We start from the raw sequence: 8,366 nt of genomic DNA, 5'->3' as shown, positions 1-8,366 counted from the left end.
GTCCAAGTATCTATTAGGGAGTGAGGCAAAAGGGTTTCTTGTATTGATTTCACAATACGATTGTGTCTACTTTGTTTGTTGGTTAAGGGTTTAGTTTCATTTGATCTAATGGTCGTCATGGTGATGTTAAAGTCTCCTGCTAAAAATAATTTGGTGTGAGACCACTGTGTGAGCAAGTGTGAGAGTTTTTGAAAGAAGCTGTGTTGATTTTCGTTCGGAGCATAGACATTGCATAGGGTGACTTCGGTGTCTGAAATCCTTCCTTTTACTATAATATATCTCCCTTCAGTGTCTGCGATTATATCGTCTTGTGTGAAATTGAGTGAAGAGTGTATCAGAATGGATGTGCCCCTTTTTTTTGAAGTAGCTGTTGAGTGGAAATGAGTAGTGAAATGTTTAGCCCAGTATTTTGGGATATTATCCTTAATCAGGTGAGTCTCCTGTAGAAATAGGATGTTGGCATGTAATGAGGTGTATTGTGTCATCGCCATTCGCCTCTTTACATCTGTGTTTAATCCCCTTACATTATGGGATAATATTTTCAACTTGGGAATCATGGTGGTTTGTCTGTGTTAGTGTGATGTAAGAAGCATTTTGTTACCTGTAAGTTGTTGGCCTGGTATTTTAGAGTGTTGCGTTGTAGCTGAGCAAGATTACAGATGGTGGTTTGTGATGTGTCGTCACTAGGAATGGATGGGAAACTAGAAAAAAAATACAACATTAATAACATAATAAATAACAATGTAGGGTCCCCAACAGTGGGACCTCTAGAGGGTATTCTGTGATACATCCTAACAGTAAACATGAAAATATCTTATCTTATTCTGCTCGGGGGGAAGCTATATTCCCACAACATTAAGAGTCTTTTTTGAGAGAAAGAATAACTGAGCTGGAGTCTCTGAGGAAGGGCATCTATTAGGAAAAATAAGTGTCAGGTAGGGACCTAGCGAACCAAGGTTGGAGACACTTATAAGGTGGTCTGAAAATAACTCTGTTTGTGGTTCATTCAACCCTTCTCAGTTGCCCTCAGGCTCCACAAGAAATTCGTTTCACGTCTTTGCAGCTGTGAAGTGGATATGACTTCATCTATGAAATTTTTCCTCTTGTTTCTTTAACTTTTTGCTTTTTAGCATTGATAGTCTGCCATTTAGATGAATCTGGGTGTCTGTCTGGGTTTCTGTTCTTCTCTGGGGCTGCCATTATGTTTGGGGCGGTGGGGACCTCTAAAGCTAAGATCTTGCAGATCTCGGGTATATCTTCTGGGTCTTTAAGTGTGATTGTTTTAGAGTCCTTCATGATATACAGGGCAAATGGGAATCCCCATCTATATGGGATCTGATGCTTTCTAAGCAGGTTGGTAAGGGGACGTAGGGCTCCTCTTCTTTGTAGTGTCCTAATACTGAGATCTTGGTAAAATTGTATAACGTTTCCCTGGTATTTGAATGTTGGTTGTTTTCTTGCTGCCTGTAAAATTTTCTCTTTATCCGGGAAGAATGTCAATTTGATTATAATGTCTCTTGGGGGCAGATCTGGTTTAGGTTTGGCCTTTAGCGCCCTGTGTGCTCTTTCTATGTGGAAGATGTAGTCAGCTGGAGAGTTGGTGATGCTAGTGAAGAGTTGGGTAAGATAGGCTGGAATGTCCGTAGGGCTCACCTCTTCAGGGACGCCTTTAAGGCGGATATTGTTCCTCCTGCTCCTGTTCTCCAGATCCTCCAATTTATCTTGAAATTCCTCTAGTGACTGTTGTTGTGAGGACATAGTTTGGGACATTTCATCCATTTGTTCGACCATAGAGTCCTTTTGATCTTCCAGTGTCTCAATTCTATTACCCATATCTTGTAGGTCAGATTTTATTTCAGAGAGGCTGGTAGTCACGGATGAGTGTATGGAGTCGATTTTCTCCCATAGTTTTTCAAAATTGTCTGCAATGTCCTTTTTTTATACTAGATTTCTAAGATCAGCCTTAGTTAGCGGGCTTTGATCCTGTATTTGTTGTTGTGAATCAATGTCTGAGTCCTCATCCGCTTCAGTGTCTAGTGGCTGCTTGTTTGTTTGGGAGGGTTTGAAAAATGTGGACACCGTTGAAGATTTTATGGTTTTATCTCCCTTTGTGGGTCTCCTAGAGGCCATCTTAATATCTGACGAATGCAGTAGAGAGGACTGTAGATTTAAGCACACAGAGCGGTTATGCTGTTTCCTGATAAATTTGGTCTCTCTTGGGCAGAGAGTTGCGCTTATTATGCTCCTAAATAAAAAGAAATTTATGTACCAGACTTGACAGTAGTTATTTTGCGTAGGCAGGTATCTCCATTAAGATAGCAAGAGGTATGCCTTCTGATCTCAGTTCACATTGAGATTTATTTTAATGTTGTGAGTTTTCATTTATTTAATCTTCTTATCCCCCCATAAGAGTCAATATGTGATTCACATGTTATGTCATATATATTCTTGGCCTGTTATAGCTTGCTGATAGAATGAGCATAAGCTGGAGAGCAGAACGTTAGAGGTTAAGTTAACTGTAAACTCTATGTAGTGTGCCACACTGATGTATCTGTGTTTATTCTTGACTTCTTATAGAGCTTTTTTTTTTATTTTTTTTATTTGTATTTATAGGGTAGAGTAATTGGTGTCCCTAGTATGCCTTCTATATCAGGAGCTGATGATTAACACTCTGTTAACTTTTTACTGTGGAGCGATGCTGTCTGACAGGTAGCCCAGATTTTAAGTAGGTTGTGTCAATCTTTGTTAAGCTTTGAGGTGACTGGAGGTGTATCGCTAATTGTCAGCTTCACTTTGTCCCCCTTATTCTAGTGAGGTCTTAACAATGCTAGCCGCCTCTGAGCGGTTCCACTCGCACTGGGGAATATTGTAAGTGATGCCTTTAAACTTGCCTACTCCCGGCTCTTCCGGGTTCTCTATGCGCTGTCACAGAGCAATGGCGTGTTTTCGCGCCCTTTTGCTCCGCTATCACTGTAGGGATTATGCCGTTGGGAGTGAGTGTCGGTGTGATTCTCTAACTCACCCGGTCTTTCCGAAGTAGTTGGTATCTCTCTCTTCAATCCAGGGCCCCTTTAGGGAGGATTCCGTAGTCTCCGTTTGGGCTGCTATGCTCCGGTATAGCCGGCAGCTATCTTAACTCCTGTAGTAGAGTCACCGATGGAAATCACTTCCTCTATTACTGCCACAAAGTGTATAATCTCCACCAGGTTCAGATATCTCTTGATTTTGCAGGATGAATCTCCCCAAATTACAATTTTTAATAAATTTAAGCAGGAGCTCAGGCACACCACGTCTGCTTCTCACCAAGGCTAGCTCCGCCCCCCATGTATTTAGTTTTAAATAGGTATTATTTAGTTAATAATTGTAACTTTAATTTAGCTCTATTTTAATTATGTTAAAGTTAGGGGGTGTTAGGGTTACAGTTAGGGGTTAATAGTTTAATTTAGGTTGTTGTGATATGGGGGGCTGGCGGTTTAGGGGTTAATAGGTTTATTTAGTGGTAGTGATGTGGGAGGCCAGAGGCTTAGGGATTAATAGCTTTATTTAGTGGCGGCGATGTCATGAGTGGCGGAATAGGGGTTAATAGATTTATTATAGTGTGGGCGATGTTGGGGTGTAGGGGAATAGGGGTTAATAACTTTAGAATAGTGGCGGCGATATTGGGAGCGGCAGATTAGGGGTGTTTAGACGTGGGGTTTATGTTAGGGTGTTAAGTTTTAACGTTACTTTTTTTTCCTGATAGACATCAATGGGGCTGCGTTAAGGAGCTTTTCGTTCCGCAATCGCAGGTGTTAGTTTTTTCCCCATTGATGTCTATGGGGAAAGCGTGCACGAGCACGTCAAAACAGCGCTTGTATTTTGTGCGGTATGGAGCTTAACGCCACCATATCGCATGCACAAGCTGGCTGTTTCAAAACTTGTAATGGCAGCGCTATAGAGGGTGAAATAACGCAACTTTTGTTGCTTTCGTTAAAAACCCTCTAACGCGCATAACTCATAATCTACAGTGCCAGAGTCTGAAAAATTTTACCAGAAAACTCCACCACAACAACACTGAACTTTTAAATATATATTTATTATACATTTCTTTTTTTTAAAAACATCAATTACATATAACATTTTTTTTTCTGTCTCATCCCAACTTATATACATTTTCATTATTTGTCACTATATTTAATAATATAATTTTTACATTTAATAATTTTGTTGCCACAGTAACATACTTTGCTACTCTATGTAGCGCATCTATGCAAGTATCTAAGTTTCTGTATAATTTGATTGATACAGTGCATACAGTAAAATGCAGTAGAATTAGTTCAATAACTTCGTTAGCCATTTAAAAGACACTCGCTTGATTTACAGCAAAGTTGCTGCTAAACAAATTTAAAATAATTTAGATAATCTACCCTTTTTCAGAAATTTCCAAAAGTCTTTCATATTTCAATGCCCATAAGGCATTAGCTGTAGTAGAATCTCTGTATAAGACCCAATGCACAATGGAAAAGCTTCTGGTTATACAACTTGTTAATGCCACGTGGGTCGGATTGCAGTTTCACATACAGGGGCCTATTTATCAAACTCAGTATGGAGCTTGATGCCCCGTGTGGGCTCACCAGAAACACAAGTTATGAAGCAACGGTCTAAAGACGGCTGCTCCATAACCTGTCCGCCTGGTCTGAGGTGGCAGACAGAAATCGCTGAAAATCAACCCGATCCAATACGATCGAGTTGATTGACACGAACTGCTGGTGCAATGATGTGGCGGACATGATCCGCAATATCAGATCATGTCCGCTCGCACATTAATAAATAGGCCCCACAGTCTGAGAGACAATGAAGGTTTTCTAACATGCTTTAAAGCAACAACAGATGAAATCAATTTGCGAATACTTCATCTGAGGGTTACTATGAATGAAGAATCATTTTAACTCATTCTGATAAGTATTTTACAGTATTTTGTAAAAAAGATATTAAAGGGGTAGTGTAATGCTCTAATTTGTTAAAGCATGTCATTTTTGCACTACTCGCTGTGAAATGTTAAGTATTTAACCCCCACAAAAGGATAAACACATAGGCCCATATTTATCAAGCTCCGAACGGAGCTTGAAGGGCCGTGTTTCTGGCGAGTCTTCAGACTCGCCAGAAACACCAGTTATGAAGCAGCGGTCTAAAGACAGACATCGCTGGAAATCAACCCGATCGAGTACGATCGGGTTGATTGACACCTCCCTGCTGGAAGCCGATTGGCCGCGAGTCAGCAGGGGGCGGCGTTGCACCAGCAGCTCTTGTGAGCTGCTGGTGCAATGTTAAATGCGGAGAGCGTATTGCTCTCCGCATTTAGCGAGGTCTTGCGGACCTGATCCGCACTTTCGGATCAGGTCCGCAAGACCTTTAATAAATAGGGGCCATAGATTCAGTGCCACTTAAGAGTTGCAGAGAACTGCTGCTCCCCAGCAGGAAACAGCCAGCGAGTCAATCAGCAGTGGCAGTAGTGACATATCTTTTTTCTGGTGATTTACCAAAAATGTAATTACCAGCAATGAGACACAGAGGTCAATCGTATTTTGTTTATTTTTTTTTGGATAGCTATAAATGTTTGTAACTGACATTGTGTATAATAAAATTTAGAAAACAGCAATATAAAGATACCAACACAGTACAAAGTAACAGGAACCACAATTTATAATTCTCTGTTTTTTTACAACAAAGCAGATCGAGCTTCTGAGGCCCATTTTAATTATATCTCATTGTTAAAAACTTTTGTATTCTCTTTTTAAATGTGAGAACTCAGATCAGATCAAGGGGCCAATTTATGATGGTACGAGTGGACATGATCCGATATAGCAGATCATATTTGCTGCACATCGATAAATGCCGACAGCATACGCGCTCTGCATTTATCATTGCACCAGCAGCGGCCAACCTGTCCTCAGAGCAGGCGGACAGGTTACGGAGCAGCGGTCTTTAGACCACTGCTTCATAACTTCTGTTTCCAGGCTCGCTGGAAACACGGGGCATCAAGCTCCATACAGAGCTTGATAAATATGCTGATAAATATGCCCCCAAATGTAAGATCACAAATTAGCTACAGAGAATTTGACTGAGACTGTTGAATCTGAATGGAATAATGAACCTACTGAAAAAACCTCCATATTTTTTTTGCGTCATTATATATTACTGTTGGAGTAAAAAAATTATATAATTCTAGAATAATTTTTAGAGAGAAATTAACAATGTGTATAAAAAAGGCAGCAAAACATTTTTTTGCATGAAAAAACAATTATGTAAAGGCTAATTTAAACTTGTGTTGTGTCAGGAAATGTGTGTTGTGTATATTTAATTTTGCAGTATTAATATTCAGTGGTGAACAACTCACACCGCTATACTGGTGACAAGGCAAGTCTCTATAAACGTGAAAACAAAAGGTTGGTCTATTCAGCAAAGGAACGTCAGTTTTTCAAAAGAAAATCTCACATAGCTTCTTTCTCAGAGCTAACAAAGGAAAATAACTAGCTTTGCCTCTATGATGAAATATGTTAAGAAACCACAGTGAAAGGAGGAATAAATCTTATTTTTTGTTCATAATATATTTTGTTTTGTGTAACATTATTTGACATCATTGCAAATTTAAAAGGCAATTAAATATTTAAGGCAAGATAATCAAAAATAAATATTCTCAAGGTCATCAGGCTTCTCCTTTTAGAAGTCTAACAATTTAATGGACAACAAATATATTATATACAGAAGAAAGATGTATACAGTGAGGTTCTAGATAAAAAACATGCTGAGACATAAAAGCTTAGCCACATATAGATACTAAGTGTCAGAGGCAGAAATCTGCAATGGCTTTGAAAATGTGGTGGCTAGACTATTGAAGGTTGCAATATTATATCCCAACATGTGCAAGGTGTGCCCACTCAGTGACACGTTGCCAGGAATGGGCATAACTAAAGCTCACTGGGCCCCACGGCAAAGGCTTAAACAGTGTCCCCATTTCAACAATGCTCTTTATGCAGAAGCTAAGCCAGCAGCCACATAGGGGTGGGTGGAGCTGCTTCTCTTGTGATTTGTCCTTTCCCTTGGGTAGTTCATACCAGAAGATATGCTCTTGCTCTGCATTCCTGTACAAATACAGAACTATAGCCTCAAGGTGATAGGCATCTTGGAAACCCCGCCACCATATATGTAAACGCAATCCATACACCTTCTTAAACTGTTGTGAAACAAATACTGATTGTAGGGCTAAATGGGGTCTCTAAAAGTATGGGTTTGGTATTGACTACACCAGAATTGCTATTGTTTAAAAAGATAGATAATCCCTTTATTACCCATTCCCTAGTTTTGCACAATCAACACATTGTAGGGGTTAATAAGCTACCTGTGACATCTGCCAACAGTGTAGGTTTTATATACTGCTGGCGATGCCTGAAAACGCTGTACTGTCAGAAGTGTAAAGATCAATATACTAGTGGCTGGAAACAGCATTGTTTGGGACCTCAGACTGCAATTTAAGGGTTAAAATGATGATGATGGTGCCCAATGTGTAGGGGATTATTTTCTGTGGCTGCCAGCAGTTTAGGTGTTCATAAGGCATCTTTAGGGTTAATGTTACAGAAAGGGACCTGGCAGGTTGTTTGTAGTGATGGTTAGTCCTGGTGGCAACAACACAAGTGAGATCATAGCCACAATAATGAGGCAGGACACGGAAGGTAGCTTGATAAAAGCCACATTAAAATTAAACTCTTTGCTTCAGACTTTCAAATATACAACTGAAATTGTTCAAGGGAGCAGCTTTAAAATATGATTATGTAGACTATGAGGCCAATTTATCAAAGGTCTTGCGGGCCTGATCCGACAGTGTGGATCAGATCCGCAAGACCTCGCTGAATGCGGAGAGCAATACACTCTCCGTATTCAGCATTGCACCAGCAGCTCACAAGAGCTGCTGGTGCAACGACGCGCCCTGCAGACTCGCAGCCATTGGGCCGCCAGCAGGGAGGTGTCAATCAACCCGATCAGACTCGATTGGGTTGAATTGTGGCGATTCCTGTCCGTCTGCTCAGAGCAGACGGACAGTGTTATGGTGAAGCAGTCTTTAGACCGCTGCTTCATAATTGCTGTTTCTGGCGAGTCTGATGACTCGCCAGAAACACGGCCCCTCAAGCTCCATTCGAAGCTTGATAAATGGGCCTCTATGAATTATAACTCTCAGGTAAAAGAACTTGTAGACACGGATAACAAGGAACAAGGTGGGGCAGTATGAGATTTCATTTAACAATATTGTTTAAATAGAACATGTAGGTGATATAAACAATAATATTGGTTCCACCTTTTGTAGATTGTATTATGCCTTTCCCAAATCCTTC

The sequence above is a fragment of the Bombina bombina genome, chromosome 1 (assembly GCF_027579735.1).
Source record: "Bombina bombina isolate aBomBom1 chromosome 1, aBomBom1.pri, whole genome shotgun sequence".
NCBI classification, from domain to species: Eukaryota; Metazoa; Chordata; class Amphibia; order Anura; family Bombinatoridae; genus Bombina; species Bombina bombina.
This window is presented reverse-complemented; position numbering follows the sequence as displayed.